The following is a 14028-nucleotide window of genomic DNA, read 5'->3' as shown; positions in this document are numbered from 1 at the left end:
AGGAATCAAATTTATAGCACAATCACAATCCCTATGAGGGGATAGGACACAGGATTTGGGCTCATCAAATACATCCTGGTAATCCGACAAAAACTCAGGGACTTCAGAAGGAGTGGAAGAAGAAATTGACACCAACGGAACATCGCCATGTACCCCTTGACAACCCCAACTAGACACAGACATTGATTTCCAATCCAATGCTGGATTATCAACCTGTAGCCATGGCAAACCCAACACGACCACATCATGCAAATTATGCAACACCAAAAAGCGAATATCTTCCTGATGTGCAGGAGCCATGCACATGGTCAACTGAGTCCAGTACTGAGGTTTATTCTTGGCCAATGGCGTGGCATCAATTCCCCTTAACGGAATAGGATACTGCAAAGGCTCCAAGAAAAAACCACAGCGCCTAGCAAACTCCAAGTCCATCAAATTCAGGGCAGCGCCTGAATCCACAAATGCCATAACAGGGTAGGATGACAAAGAGCAAATCAGAGTAACAGACAAAAGAAATTTAGGCTGTACAGTACCAATGGTGACAGACCTAGCGAACCGCTTAGTGCGCTTAGGACAATCAGAGATAGCATGAGTGGGGTCACCACAGTAAAAACACAGCCCATTCTGACGTCTGTGTTCTTGCCGTTCAATTCTGGTCAAAGTTCTATCACATTGCATAAGCTCAGGCCTCTGCTCAGAGGACACTGCCAAATGGTGCACAAGCTTGCGCTCACGCAAACGCCGATCAATTTGAATGGCCAAGGACATTGATTCATTCAGACCAGCAGGCGTGGGGAACCCCACCATAACATCCTTAAGGGCTTCAGAAAGACCCTTTCTAAAAATTGCTGCCAGGGCACACGCATTCCATTGAGTAAGCACAGACCATTTTCTAAACTTCTGACAATATACCTCCGCTTCATCCTGACCCTGACACAAAGCTAGCAAGATTTTCTCTGCCTGATCCACTGAATTTGGTTCGTCATAAAGCAATCCAAGCGCCAGAAAAAACGCATCTACATTAAGCAATGCAGGATCTCCTGGCGCAAGGGAGAATGCCCAGTCTTGAGGGTCGCCACGCAACAAAGAAATAATAATTTTTACTTGCTGAATGGGGTCACCAGAGGAGCGGGGTTTCAGAGCAAGAAACAGTTTACAATTATTTTTGAAATTCAGAAACTTAGATCTATCCCCAGAAAACAAATCAGGAATTGGAATTCTTGGCTCTAACATCGGATTCTGAGCTACATAATCTTGAATGCTTTGTACCCTTGCAGTAAGTTGATCCACACAAGAGGACAGACCCTGAATATCCATATCTACACCTGAGTCCTGAACCACCCAGAGGTTAAGGGGAAAAGAGAAACAAAACACACTGCAAAGAAAAAAAAATGGGTTCAGAACTTCTCTTATCCCTCTTTTGAGATGCATTAACACTTTGTGGGCCAGCTGTACTGTTATGGACCTGGTGGTTAGGAGCACCCGGAATGACCTGATGAGTAAACTCAAAAATCGGAACTAGCTCTGGGGAAGTGGGAACTCTGCTGACCGCAAACCCTACTCCTATCACACACACTAGAAATAGCCGTGGAGTGTACCTAACTCTCCCTAGACGCCTCTTCACAGCCTAAGAGCTAACTACCCTTAAAGAAAGAAATAGAAGCCTTACCTTGCCTCAGAGAAATTCCCCAAAGGTAAAGGCAGCCCCCCACATATATTGACTGTGAGTTAAGAGGAAGATCACAAACACAGGAATGAAACAGGTTTTAGCAAAGGAGGCCAGACGTAACTAAATAGTCAGAGGAAAGAAAAGGGAACTATGCGGTCAGCACAAAAATCTACAAAAAGCCACGCAGAGTAAGCAAAAAGACTCCCCACACCGACTCACGGTGTGGAGGTGCCACTCCTCACCCCCAGAGCTACCAGCTAGCAAGGGAATATCATGATAGCAAGCTGGACTAGAATTTAGCAGTACTAAGAAATATATTCAGGAAGCAGTAACAACAAATGAACTAGCAAAGACTTAGCTTCTGCTGGAGTAGACAGGTCCTCAGAGAAGTCCAAGAGAGATCTGAACCAATACTGAAACATTGACAGCTGGCATGAGTAACGATCTGAGTGGAGTTAAATAGGGAAACCAGCGTAGCAATAAATGAGGGCAGCTGATAAAGCCAACCTCAGTGACCAGCAGTTCCGCTCGAAGCCACCAGAGGGAGTCCAAGAGCAGAACTAACCAAAGTACCATTCATGACCACAGGAGGGAGTCCGAGAACGGAATTCACAACAGGGGAGCTATGCTCCTATTTAGTAGGTCACTCTTCACAATTAGGTAAAACTGGTGGCCTGGATAGGAAGTTAGGCAGTTCCTGTCAGGCAGACAGAGAGGAAGGAGCAACATCGAATAGCTGCTGACAGAGGTGGTCCCTGACAGGGGTGGATCCTGTCAGAGGCCTAGACAGAAGGCCACGGAGCTGCGCCTGCCCCACGTGCTGCAGCATCTTAAGAGAGAGACACGAACAGAGAATTGTATTGTAGAGGGTGAGAAACAAAGTCATAGCAAAAGGAGAGGAAACCAGAAGGAGTTCTGCCCTGCAAAGGCTGCCTCCTTCTGAGGCGCAGGATCCGGTAGTCGGAACACCGAGGGAGCAACAGTCTCTATGCCTTGCTCCAGAGATCGGCAGGACAGCTAATTCCAAGTTACTGATCCGCCCTATACCCAGGAGGCACGGTGGCAACTTGTGGGGGCCGGGGTGTGCTAGAGTCCCTGTAAAAAGCCTCAGGCCACCAGTCATACGGGTTTGTTCCTATCCATCTGGGGGACAGAGAATGAGACATAACATCTAGAATATCTACAACAGTTGTGAGGACCTTATGAGAGGCTCAGCAGTAAGGTACTACAACACCCAGGCGCTAGAGGAAGGCTACTGATTTCCACCTGGATAAGGGGACTCTGGATTTGCCTTCAGACCGGCCGGACTCTGCCTGCCCTGTGATCTGGTGCTCTGAACTGTGGATGCTGAAGCCTTCATTAAAAAGGTAAAGAGACTGCAACCTTGTGTCCTCGTTCTTCACTGCGCCTCACACCATCCACCATCTACACTCTGGGAAGCCCTGGGGATACACTTCACCTGTGGGAAGGTATAAGATCTAGCAGCCATAACATCACCCCAGCGGACCCCTAAGCAGCGTCGGTCACCCTGACCGAATACCACAGGTGGCGTCACGAACACTTTCCCTTTAAAGACCTTTTCCCCTTTTACAACGGACGTCCCTAGGGCCACAGACCGGGTCAGCCACCGTGACATCCCCCTTGAGAACCGAAGGGCCCGGTACCGAGTACCCCAGCGCCCTACGGGGGCGATCGACACGTGGTGTGCTCACCCTATCTTTAACATTGGGTACGCAGGCCATGCCGCTGTATGCGGATGCCTCGGCATGCATCGTTTTGATGGTGCGGCATCTGCACGAAATTGCAACTCGTTGCGTTTGGCGCAGGTCATCGCAGTAGGCGGAGCTGAATGAAGAGGCGCGGCAGTGGGCGGGGCTTCACTTAGGAAGTCCGCATTCCTCCACAGTGAAACTAGCCTTACACATGAAGCAATACCTGTAGTATAGGATACAGCACACACCCTAAGACCCGACGCACCTTTCAACAGTTTGCCTTCATCCTGGCTGGAATGGGCTACAAAACCACACGTAGGATGCTGGGTGACAAGGAGACCACTGTTGGTGCAATAGTAAGAAAATGGAAGAAATACAAAATGACTGTCAATCGACATCAATCTGGGGCACCATGCAAAATCTCACCTTGTGGGGTATCCTCGATCATAAGGAAGGTGAGAGATCAGCCTAAAACTACACGGGGGGGGGGAACTTGTTTATGATCTTCAGGCAGCTGCGACCACAGTCACCAAGAAAAACATTGGTAAGGTAACACAATACAGCGTAATGGTTTAAAATGCTGCAGTGCTCGAAAGGTCCCCCTGCTCAAGAAGGCACATGTGCAGTCCTGTCTGAAGTTTGCCAATGAACACCTGGATGATTCTGTGAGTAATTGGGAGAAGGTGCTGTGGTCAGATGAGACAAAAATTGAGGTCTTTGGCATTAATTCAACTGTTTGGAGGAAGAGAAATGCTGCCTATGACCCAAAGAACACCATCCCCACTTTCAAGCATGGAGGTGGAAACATTACATTTTAGGGGTGTGGAGCGCCCCCACTGCCGCAGGGCCGAGGGGCACCCGGTACCGGGCCGCTACGTCTCGGTTCTGGGGTTGTCACGGTGGCTGGGCCCGGTCCGTGACACTGCTGAGGGGCGTCCAGTGAAAGTTGAGAATGTGACGAGGTTGTGGTGCGATGCAGGTCGCAGTATATAACGAGGACACCAGGTTGCAGTCTCTTTACCTCTTTGCTGAAGGCTTCAGGATCCTCAGTCCGGAATACGGTTAGCCGGGCACCTCCAGAGTTCCCTTTGCAGGTGGAAATCTGTGCCTACCTTCTAGCGCTTGTGTGTTGTGGTCCTCCCCTGCTGTGCTTACGGGATAGTCCCCACAACTGTTGTGTCTGTTTCTGAAGTTCCCTCACAACTCGATTTTGATGTTCTTCTTCGTCCCCCCAGATGATATGGCTAGGACTGTTGTGAACTCTGTTTTTGGGCTCCCTCTTGTGGTCACAACTGGTACTGTGTGAGTGCTGTCTTTGGGCTCCCTCTGGTGGCTCTTTGTGTCATTCTGCAGGTCTGAGGCTTGATCAGCTGTCTCGTTATCTGTTAGCTGGTTTCCTATTTAGTTCACCTGGACTCTCAGTTGTTGCCTGCTGTCAATGTCTTCAGTGCTATTTTGGAGCTCTCCTGCAGTCCTTCGTTATCAGTCTCTTCAAGAGAAGCTAAGTTTCTGTTTGTTTATTTTTTGATCACCAGTGTTCAATATGTTTCTTGGTTTATTATCTGTCCTTGTCCAGCTTGCTAATAAGTGATTTCCTTGCTTGCTGGTAGCTCTAGGGGGCTGAGTTTCTCCGCTCACACTGTTAGTTGGTGTGGGGGTTCTTGAATTCTCAGCGTGGATATTTTGTATAGGGTTTTCTACTGACCGCACAGTTCCCTGCCTGTCTTCTGCTATCTAGTATTAGCGGGCCTCATTTGCTGAATCTGTTTCATTTCTACGTTTGTATTTTCCCCTTACCTCACCGTTATTATTTGTTGGGGGCTTTCTATATCTTTGGGGTTATTTCTCTGAGGCAAGTGAGGTCTTACTTTCTTTCTCTCTAGGGGTAGCTAGTTTCTCAGGCTGCGTCGAGACATCTAGGAATTTAGGCATGTTCACTGGCTACCTTTAGTGTGTTTGGTTAGGATCAGGTTTTGCGGTCAGTCCAGTTACCACCTCCCTAGAGCTCGTGTCTATGTTCATAAACTTAGCTAGTCCGTTTTGTGATCCTCAGCCACTAGGATCATAACAGTACAGCAGGCCGAAAAGTGTTTAATGCATCGCAGAAGTGGGATAAGAGAAGCCCTGAGTACAATTTTTTTTTTTTCCTCTCTATCTTTGCTGCAGTCTGTCCAGCTTCTCTCATCCCCTTAATCTCTGGGTGGTTTTGTGTTCAGCTGCAGACATGGATATTCAGAGTCTGACTTCTAGTGTGGATCATCTTGCTGCAAGGGTGCAAAGCATTCAGGATTTTGTTGTTCATAGCCCTATGTCAGAGCCTAAAATACCTATTCCTGAGTTGTTTTCTGGAGATAGATCTGGGTTTCTGAATTTTAAGAATAATTGTAAATTATTTCTATCTTTGAGACCTCGTTCCTCTGGTGATTCCGCTCAGCAAGTTAAAATTGTTATCTCCTTGTTACGTGGCGACCCTCAAGATTGGGCCTTCTCTCTGGTGCCAGGAGATCCTGCATTGCTGAATGTGGATGTGTTTTTTCTGGCGCTTGGACTGCTTTATGAGGAACCTAGTCTTGAGAACCAGGCAGAAAAGGCCTTGCTGGCTCTTTCTCAGGGCCAGGATGAAGCTGAGGTGTATTGTCAAAAATTTCGGAAATGGTCGGTGCTTACTCAATGGAATGAGTGTGCCCTGGCTGAAAATTTCAGAGAAGGTCTTTCTGAAGCCATTAAGAATGTTATGGTGGGGTTCCCCACGCCTGCAAGTCTGAATGACTCAAAGGCTTTGGCCATTCAGATTGATCGGCGTTTGCGGGAGCGCAAATCTGCGCACCATCTGGCGGTGTTTTCTGAACAGAGACCTGAGTCTATGCAATGTGACCGAGTTCTGACCAGAATTGAGCGGCAAAATCATAGACGTCAAAATGGGTTGTGCTTTTACTGTGGTGATTCAACTCATGTTATCTCAGCATGCTCTAAGCGCGTTAAAAAAATCACTAAACCTGTCACCATTGGTACTATACTGCCTAAATTCATTTAGTCTGTTACTTTAATTTGTTCTTTGTCATCCTACTCGGTTATGGCTTTTGTGGATTCAGGTGCTGCCCTGAATCTGATGGATTTATCGTTTGCCAGGCGCTGTGGTTTTGTCCTGGAGCCTTTGGAATTCCCTATTCCACTGAGGGGAATTGATGCTACACCATTGGCTGAGAATAAGCCTCAATATTGGACTCAAGTGACCATGTGCATGACTCCTGTGCATCAGGAGGTGATTCGCTTTCTTGTGCTGCATAATTTGCATGATGTTGTCGTGTTGGGTCTGCCATGGCTGCAGGCGCATAATCCAGTTCTGGATTGGAAAGCTATGTCTGTGTCAAGTTGGGGTTGCCAGGGGATTCATGGCGATGCTCCTTTGGTATCAATTGCTTCTTCCACTCCTTCTGAGGTCCCTGAGTTTTTGTCGGACTACCAGGATGTATTTGATGAGCCCAGATCCGGTGCCCTGCCTCCTCACAGGGATTGTGATTGTGCTATAAATTTGATTCCTGGTAGTAAGTTCCCTAAGGGACGACTTTTTAATTTGTCTGTACCAGAACATGCCGCAATGTGGAGCTATATAAAGGAGTCTTTAGAGAAGGGACATATTCACCCGTCCTCCTCCCCTCTTGGTGCAGGATTCTTTTTTGTGGCCAAGAAGGATGGTTCTCTGAAACCTTGTATAGATTATCATCTTCTAAATAAAATCACGGTCAAATTTCAGTATCCTTTGCCATTGTTGTCTGATCTGTTTGCTCGGATTAAGGGGTCCAGTTGGTTCACCAAGATAGATCTTCGTGGTGCGTATAACCTTGTGCGCATTAAGCAGGGGGATGAATGGAAAACAGCATTTAATACACCCGAAGGTCATTTTGAGTACTTGGTGATGCCTTTTGGACTCTCTAATGCTCCTTCTGTGTTCCAGTCCTTCATGCATGACATCTTCCGAGAATATCTGGATAAATTTATGATTGTGTATCTGGATGACATTTTGGTCTTTTCTGAGGACTGGGAGTCCCATGTGAAGCAGGTCAGGATGGTATTTCAGGTCCTGCGTGCTAATGCCTTATTTGTGAAGGGTTCAAAATGTCTCTTCGGAGTACAGAAGGTTTCCTTTTTGGGTTTTATTTTTTCTCCTTCTACTATTGAGATGGACCCAGTCAAGGTCCAGGCTATTCATGACTGGACTCAGCCTACATCTGTTAAGAGTCTTCAGAAGTTCTTGGGTTTTGCTAATTTTTACCGTCGCTTCATTGCTAATTTTTCTGGCGTGGTTAAACCCTTGACGGATTTGACCAAGAAGGGTTCTGATGTGACTAATTGGTCTCCTGCGGCCGTGGAAGCCTTTCGGGAGCTGAAGCGCCGGTTCTCTTCGGCTCCAGTTTTGTGTCAGCCTGATGTCTCTCTTCCTTTTCAGGTCGAGGTTGATGCTTCTGAGATTGGAGCAGGGGCTGTTTTGTCGCAGAGAAGCTCTGATTGCTCTGTGATGAAGCCTTGTGCTTTCTTTTCAAGAAAGTTTTCGCCTGCCGAGCGGAATTATGATGTTGGTAATCGGGAGTTGTTGGCTATGAAGTGGGCATTTGAGGAGTGGCGACATTGGCTCGAGGGAGCTAAGCATCGTGTAGTGGTCTTAACTGATCACAAAAATCTGATTTATCTCGAGTCTGCCAAGCGGCTGAATCCTAGACAGGCTCGTTGGTCGTTGTTTTTCTCCCGTTTCGATTTCGTGGTCTCATACATGCCTGGTTCGAAGAACGTGAAGGCTGATGCTCTTTCTAGGAGTTTTGTGCCTGACTCTCCGGGAGTTTCTGAGCCGGCTGGTATCCTCAGAGAGGGAGTGATTTTGTCTGCCATTTCCCCAGATTTGCGACGAGTGCTGCAGAAATTTCAGGCGGATAGACCTGACCGTTGCCCACCAGAGAGACTGTTTGTCCCAGATAGATGGACCAGCAGAGTTATTTCCGAGGTTCATTCTTCGGTGTTGGCAGGCCATCCTGGGATTTTTGGTACCAGAGATTTGGTGGCTAGGTCCTTCTGGTGGCCTTCCTTGTCGCGGGATGTGCGTTCCTTTGTGCAGTCCTGTGGGATTTGTGCTCGGGCTAAGCCTTGCTGTTCTCGTGCCAGCGGTTTGCTTTTGCCTTTGCCTGTCCCGAAGAGGCCTTGGACGCACATTTCCATGGATTTTATTTCGGATCTTCCAGTCTCTCAGAGAATGTCTGTCATCTGGGTGGTGTGTGATCGTTTTTCCAAAATGGTCCATTTGGTGCCCTTGCCTAAGTTGCCTTCCTCCTCCGATTTGGTTCCTCTATTTTTTTCAGAATGTGGTTCGCTTGCACGGCATCCCTGAAAATATTGTGTCTGACAGAGGATCCCAGTTTGTGTCCAGATTTTGGCAGATCTTTTGTGCTAAGATGGGCATTGATTTGTCTTTTTCGTCGGCCTTCCATCCTCAGACGAATGGCCAAACCGAGCGAACTAATCAGACCTTGGAAACTTATTTAAGATGTTTTGTTTCTGCTGATCAGGATGATTGGGTGACTTTTTTGCCATTGGCCGAGTTTGCCCTTAATAATCGGGCTAGTTCTGCTACTTTGGTTTCGTCTTTTTTCTGCAATTCTGGTTTTAATCCTCGTTTTTCCTCGGGTCAGGTTGAGCCTTCTGACTGTCCTGGGGTGGATTCTGTGGTGAATAGGTTGCAACAGATTTGGAACCATGTGGTGGACAATTTGAAGTTGTCACAGGAGAAGGCTCAGCGCTTTGCCAACCGCCGTCGCGGTGTGGGTCCCAGACTTCTTGTTGGGGATTTGGTATGGCTGTCTTCTCGGTATGTTCCTATGAAGGTTTCCTCTCCTAAATTCAAGCCTCGCTTCATCGGTCCTTATAAGATTTTGGAAATCCTTAACCCGGTGTCATTTCGTTTGGACCTCCCAGCGTCGTTTGCCATTCATAACGTGTTCCATAGGTCTTTGTTGCGGAGGTATGTGGTGCCTGTGGTTCCTTCTGTTGAACCTCCTGCCCCGGTGCTGGTTGAGGGCGAATTGGAGTACGTGGTGGAGAAGATCTTGGATTCTCATATTTCTAGATGGAGACTTCAGTATTTGGTTAAGTGGAAGGGCTATGGTCAGGAGGATAATTCCTGGGTTGTCGCCTCTGATGTTCATGCGGCCGATTTGGTTCATGCCTTCCATGTGGCTCATCCTGATCGCCCTGGGGGTTTTGATGAGGGTTCGGTGACCCCTCCTCAAGGGGGGGGGTACTGTTGTGAACTCTGTTTTTGGGCTCCCTCTTGTGGTCACAACTGGTACTGTGTGAGTGCTGTCTTTGGGCTCCCTCTGGTGGCTCTTTGTGTCATTCTGCAGGTCTGAGGCTTGATCAGCTGTCTCGTTATCTGTTAGCTGGTTTCCTATTTAGTTCACCTGGACTCTCAGTTGTTGCCTGCTGTCAATGTCTTCAGTGCTATTTTGGAGCTCTCCTGCAGTCCTTCGTTATCAGTCTCTTCAAGAGAAGCTAAGTTTCTGTTTGTTCATTTTTTGATCACCAGTGTTCAATATGTTTCTTGGTTTATTATCTGTCCTTGTCCAGCTTGCTAATATGTGATTTCCTCGCTTGCTGGTAGCTCTAGGGGGCTGAGTTTCTCCCCTCACACCGTTAGTTGGTGTGGGGGTTCTTGAATTCTCAGCGTGGATATTTTGTATAGGGTTTTCTACTGACCGCACAGTTCCCTGCCTGTCTTCTGCTATCTAGTATTAGCGGGCCTCATTTGCTGAATCTGTTTCATTTCTACGTTTGTATTTTCCCCTTACCTCACCGTTATTATTTGTTGGGGGCTTTCTATATCTTTGGGGTTATTTCTCTGAGGCAAGTGAGGTCTTAGTTTCTTTCTCTCTAGGGGTAGCTAGTTTCTCAGGCTGCGTCGAGACGTCTAGGAATTTAGGCACGTTCACCGGCTACCTTTAGTGTGTTTGGTTAGGATCAGGTTTTGCGGTCAGTCCAGTTACCACCTCCCTAGAGCTCGTGTCTATGTTCATAAACTTAGCTAGTCCGTTTTGTGATCCTCAGCCACTAGGATCATAACATAGGACGCACCCGTATGACGGGTAGGCTCGGAGCTCTTCCGGGACCCTAGTGTCGCCCCTCTCCAACTGTTGCCCCCTATGTCTTCTTAGGTGATTTGAGTGAGACAGCCCGCCTATAACTGACTGTCCTGCCATAGGTTTGAAGTAAGGCCTGGAGCTCAATACTTCCTCGGCATTTCCGGCCACCGGCTACGCGCCTCAGTAGGATGTTGCCTCGTCTTACAGCACGACTCCTACTGGTGTTTCTCCTTGTTGCGTTGATCTCGTTTCTCACTCAGCACAATAAACCTCGCTTCTTGTCCTTTCTTGGGGTACCGCCGCGATGAAGTGCAGGCGCGGTCCCGTAACATTCTTTCCTGTTCGCTAGGCCTCTGTCAGGATCCCACCCCTGACAGGGACCCCCCTGAATCTTCCCCTGCAACACCCTCTGCCACAGGATGTTGCCAGGATGTTGCCTGGTTCCAACCCAGTCAGCTTCTGACTAACTTCCTATCTAACCCCCAGTTTTACCAGACTGTGAGGAGTGGCCTAATACATAGCACCCTTAGCTCCCCCTGGAGGCGAGACTGTGAAGTGTATTGGTGTCTGTGATACCTGGTCAGGTGAACTCCTTCAGTGCCATCAGACGTACCATAGCCCCCCTTAGCGGCGGAGCATCAGTACTGCAATGACCAGGACTCTGGGGCGCTGCACTCCCCCCCAGTTAAACCCAGTACTCCTGGACTGGAAAGAAAACAACAATACATGTCAGCAAAAAGACATACAATTTTGAAATGCAATAACAAGTAAACTTGAACAGAGCTTCCCTTTATGGGAGGTGAGGACACTTGAACGTTGAACATGGTTAAATATTTGAAATAACACACTATAAATAACTTCTCTTACCCAACCGGGTATTCTACTTAGTGCAATTTCTGAACAATAATTTAACATTGCCTTTAAGGACGTACACACTGAATCCACTAAAGACCCTCTTATAAAACACTATAAGGCTAATCAACTTTTCTTCATTTTCCACCTTTACATCTGCAGGACCGCCTGTCTATCTGCCCCAGGCCTACTGCCTCTCGTTCTGTTGCAGGACCGCCCCTTTCCGCCCGGGCCTACTGCCTTTCTGCTACTATACACAGTATAGAACTTATCAACCTTCTCTCAGTTCAAGATCACTGAGCCATCTCTGTATGGCTCCTAGGAGGACTCACCGACTAACCCCGTATGGGTTCACTTCCTGTCCTCATTTCCTAACACATTATTAAACATTTCTTACAATTAACTAGCTAACTACATATAACTTTTACATGTAAGCATTATTCGACTTTAAGTACTACCGTTGAACGTCCCCTTTAAGAAGGGACCAAGTCTCTCGGAGGTAGTGCAACTTCTCAAGCTGCAAGTTTGCGTACAGCAAGGACTCCGGTACTGCTTCCAGGAACAGTTTCTTCGCAAAGAGTCCTTTTCTTTGTAAAACCAATAGAGGGCACCTTTAAGAAGGTTCAAACTATTTACAATACGTTTGTAATCATGCAGTGTTCATGATCCAGCAGTTCTTTTCAACAATGATGAACAAAAGCAAAAAGGCAAAATAGGAATCCCGGGTAAACTAAGGGATCCCTTTAAGAGTTAACCCTAGATGGGTTGTAGCAGCAAGAAGACACATAAAAGGACGAACAGTTAACTATATACAAATGATGAAGCATTCTTGCTTACTCAGTTTCTGGCTGGGCAGGAGGCGGCCTCCTTCTTTTCCCACTGCTGTTCTAGCTGGGCCTGGTATTCCTCCCAGCTAAGGGCCTGTACCATGTCACCCTCCTGGGTCGCCACCCCGGGGAACCCCATAAAGTTGGCCCCGGGGTTCACCCAGCGGCATACCGTGCGCTCCGCATAGACCGTGCCCGGCAGGGTGACTGGTGAGATCGGGGGATTTAGGAGGTGCTCCATGCCTGTGGCCTGGTCCCAGGGAAGGAGGCACTGGAGCCGATAGGTCCCAGGGGGAGGTGGCGCTGCGACGGGGCCTATCAGCAGGTCCGCTGCTAAAGGGGCAGGGTCGGCGGGCTTACCTGCCGGTGCAGCGTCACCCCTCTTGGCGGATCCCACTGGCGGTGCCATCGGTGGAGACGTCGGCAGCAAGTCGATCAGCGGTGCGGGAACCGAGGTCAGGGATTCTTCCGCCGGCACCTCCTGGGGTGCGGCCTTGGCTCCCATCCACAGCCAGAGAAGCCGGTCCATTAAGTCCTCCATCTCAAGTTGCAGGAGGTCCGCATCGGCTGTGGAGACGGGGCCACTACGCTCCTCCGGGTAGTTGGGGGAGTTCTCCTCTTCAACCCCACATTCTGAGCCCGAGCGGTCAGCCATCTCATCCTCCACGTGGGCCGCTTCCTGGTCCTTTTCCCGCTCTCTCCTTCGTGGGCGGTTTCGTTTTCTCTGTCTCCGCCCACCTTTGAGAATCAGGAGGTGGATCTCGGCTGCTGACGGACACGTCCTCAAGGTACAGAAATATTTAGATTGGGCGGCCATTGTCTTGCGCGCTCTTCAGCTGGTCCACGCCTACTCCACGCCCCTCTCCTCCTTCTGCGCTCTCCTCAGCGCTGTAATGGCGGCGTTTTTTGGCGGCAAATGGCAATGCACAATCTTTGCAATAAGTCACAGTCCAAGTATAATAAATCACAGTTTCAAGGCACACATGACCTGATTCTTCAGGCTTAAGTAGATCCTGTTCGTGACGCCAAGTTGGAGCGCCCCCACTGCCGCAGGGCAGAGGGGCACCCGGTACCGGGCCGCTACGTCTCGGTTCTGGGGTTGTCACGGTGGCTGGGCCCGGTCCGTGACCCTGCTGAGGGGCGTCCAGTGAAAGTTGAGAATGTGACGAGGTTGTGGTGCGGTGCAGGTCGCAGTAAATAACGAGGACACCAGGTTGCAGTCTCTTTACCTCTTTACTGAAGGCTTCAGGATCCTCAATCCGGAATACGGTTAGCCGGGCTGCGTGAGTCTGGCCGGTCTGATGGCACCTCCAGAGTTCCCTTTGCAGGTGGAAATCTGTGCCTACCTTCTAGCGCTTGTGTGTTGTGGTCCTCCCCTGCTGTGCTTACGGGATAGTCCCCACAACTGTTGTGTCTGTTTCTGAAGTTCCCTCACAACTCGATTTTGATGTTCTTCTTCGTCCCCCCAGATGATATGGCTAGGACGCACCCGACTGTTGCCCCCTATGTCTTCTTAGGTGATTTGAGTGAGACAGCCCGCCTATAACTGACTGTCCTGCCGTAGGTTTGAAGTAAGGCCTGGAGCTCAATACTTCCTCCGCGTTTCCGGCCACCGGCTAGGCGTCTCAGTAGGCTGTTGCCTCGTCTTACAGCACAACTCCTACTGGTGTTTCTCTTTGTTGCGTTGATCTCGTTTCTCACTCAGCACAATAAACCTCGCTTCTTGTCCTTTCTTGGGGTACCGCCGCGATGAAGTGCAGGCGCGGTCCCGTAACATTCTTTCCTGTTCGCTAGGCCTCTGTCAGGATCCCACCCCTGACAGGGACCCCCTGAATCTTCCCCTG

The sequence above is a fragment of the Ranitomeya variabilis genome, chromosome 1, assembly GCF_051348905.1.
Source record: "Ranitomeya variabilis isolate aRanVar5 chromosome 1, aRanVar5.hap1, whole genome shotgun sequence".
NCBI classification, from domain to species: Eukaryota; Metazoa; Chordata; class Amphibia; order Anura; family Dendrobatidae; genus Ranitomeya; species Ranitomeya variabilis.
Note: the sequence above shows the minus strand (reverse complement) of the source record.